The sequence below is a fragment of the Prionailurus viverrinus genome, chromosome X, assembly GCF_022837055.1.
Source record: "Prionailurus viverrinus isolate Anna chromosome X, UM_Priviv_1.0, whole genome shotgun sequence".
NCBI lineage: Eukaryota > Metazoa > Chordata > Mammalia > Carnivora > Felidae > Prionailurus > Prionailurus viverrinus.
In genome coordinates, this window is record NC_062579.1 from 116,028,464 (window position 1) to 116,030,820 (window position 2,357).

Below are 2,357 nucleotides of genomic sequence, written 5' to 3' on the forward strand. Positions count from 1 at the left end.
ACCCAGGACCCTAGAAAACACAGAGGGGACCTCCGAGAGTTCGCGACCTTCATGGAAGGGCCCTGGGCCCTGGGCCTGTACAGACTTGCGGCAGCAAGTCTGTCTGGATTTCCATAGCCGGGTCTCAGAGACCCGGGGGGGTGGGGGGGGGGGAGAGGGGTTTGGGATGCCTCAGGTCACCAGAGAGCAGGGCCTGGATCTTGGGGCGATTTCTGGTGAGGACGCAGAGGGAGGACGGAAGGAGGAGCCTGGACCCCTCAACAGAACCAGTCCGAGTAGGCCCCCAGACGGGATGGGGACACTGTTAGAGCCTGGGCTTCGGCATCTGGGTCTCCAAGGGCGGGGACCGGGGAGTGGGGGGCGGTTCGGGGGTCGGATGGGTGAGCTGGGGAGGACGGGGGACCCACCATATGCACAGGAGGCCACCTAGGGAACACCGAGGGAGGGACTCTGGTCCCCAGAACGCAGGCCCCGGCCCGGAAGGCGACCCCTAGCGGCAGCCTAGGGAAGCCCCTAGTGGGTATGAGGCCCCGCGGGGTGTCTGGACTTCCGCATCCGGGTCTCAAGAGACTGGCGGGGCGGGGCGGGGCGGGGCGGGGCGGGGCGAGGGGGCCTCGGCGTCGGCGTCGGCGTCAGCGTCGGCGTCTTCCGGCCGCGCCTCGAATCCCGTCAGGCGCGGGAAGGGCGCAGAGCCTCGTGGGCTTCGAGGTGAGGCCCAGAGGGAGGAGCGAGGGGGCCGGGACCCAGAGGGGAATGAGTCCGGCGGTGGGGGCGGCGGTGGAGGCCGCAGGGCGGCGCGACCACGACGACTGTGACCAGGGCGTGAGGCGTGGGCGGACTCGGGCTCTGGGTCCCAGCCCGACTGAGAGCTGGTTGCGCGCGAGGAGCCGGCGTCAGGCGGCAGAGCCCGAGGCCCAGGCCGCCCAGGGAGTCCGGATGGGGACGAGAGGATAGGGCTGAGGGACCCCCAAGGAAGCCACGTGAGCCCCCCGCCATCGGCCCCGGGCCTCCCCGGACTTGGTCGCCTCGTACGACGCCAGCCGCCTTGGCCCGGACTTCGTCGGGCCGTGAGGGTTGTGGTGGGAGGCAGCGGGCCCGGGGCTCCCCGGGAGAGCCCTGCGGGAGGACGGCCGGAGGCCCCTTGGACCCCAGCCCCGGGGCCGCCCTCGGAAAGCCGCCCCCGCGGTGGGTCTGGGCGAGGGGAGGGCCTTGGTGTGCGGGGCTGGACCCCGGTCAGCCGAGGCAGGATCCCGGGCCCTGGCCGGGGTGCAGGGGAGAGAGGAGGCGCTGCCTCGCAGCCCAGGACACCTGCGTAGGGCCCAGGCCTGCCCTGCCGCTCGGGTCCGCTCTGGCTGTCAGCGGAGGCCCAGAAGGGGCAGGCCCAGGCTGGATGGGGGGTGGGGGGGTGGGGGCTCCCGGGGCGGGGCCGCCCAGAGTCCTGGCCAGAATCTCCTGGCCGCAGTGGGGGGGTGGGGGCCCGGGACGATGCTCGCGGTCTGCACCCACCCTGAGACCCTGAGGCGCCCCCTCCCTCCCCCCCTCCCTCCCTCTTCCAGGGGCTCTGCGAGCTCTGCAGTTGAGGCCTTGGTCTGAGGCAGGAGTCCTGAGGTCACAGAGCAGAGGAGGCGCGGCCGCGTGCCAGTCGGTTGTCCAGGCGAGGTGCGTGCTCCGCGCGTGGGGCCGGGGGCTCGCCCATCCCACCCCAGAGGGGACCCCTCGGCCCCCAACCCCCACGCGGCCCCGCTCTCAGGCCTGGGAGCTCGGGGTCTGGGTGGGCTGGGCCTCCCCCTGAGGAGCCACCCCTCTTCTGTCTTCAGGGTCTGGCGACCATCATGCCCCTACGTCAGACGAGTGAGCTCTGCAAGGTCGAGGAGGAGCCCAGACAGGCCCCGCTGCCATGGGATGTACCGCTGTGGGAGGCGGAGGACGAGGAGGTGGAGGTGGTGGAGGTGGAGGTGGAGGTGGTGGAGGTGGAGGAGGTGGATATTGTGGAAGCGGAGCAGGTGCATGCCGAAGAGGAAGAGGAGGTGGATGTGGCGGAGGACGTGCAGCACGTAGAGGTGGAGGAGGTGGAGGAGGTGGAGGAGGTGGAGGAGGTGGAGGAGGTGGAGGAGGTGGAGGAGGTGGAGGAGGAGGGCGAGGCACAGTCTGCCCGAGAGTCAGAGGAGTGAGCTCTGGAAGCTTGAGGAAGAGCAGTGCATCCTGCTCCTGTTGGATGCACTGCTGTGGGACGGGAGGACGAAGAGGAGGAGGTGGATGTGGAGGAGGAGGAGGCACCATCTCCCTCTCCGTCCTCCTCTTCCTCCCTGTCCTCCTCCTGCTCTGCCCAGTTTCTGGTCCCCTGGAGGAGGGATCTG

At 70.7% G+C, this 2,357-nt stretch overlaps 1 long non-coding RNA gene across 1 annotated transcript; it reads left to right on the forward strand.

The window, feature by feature from the left end:
• The first annotated feature begins 608 nt into the window (after nt 1-608).
• On the forward strand, nt 609-1,946 carry LOC125156888 (uncharacterized). Its single transcript, XR_007148831.1, has 3 exons — nt 609-708; nt 1,557-1,659; nt 1,818-1,946. It is a non-coding gene; the product is annotated as an uncharacterized LOC125156888 (long non-coding RNA).
• The last annotated feature ends 411 nt before the right edge of the window (nt 1,947-2,357 follow it).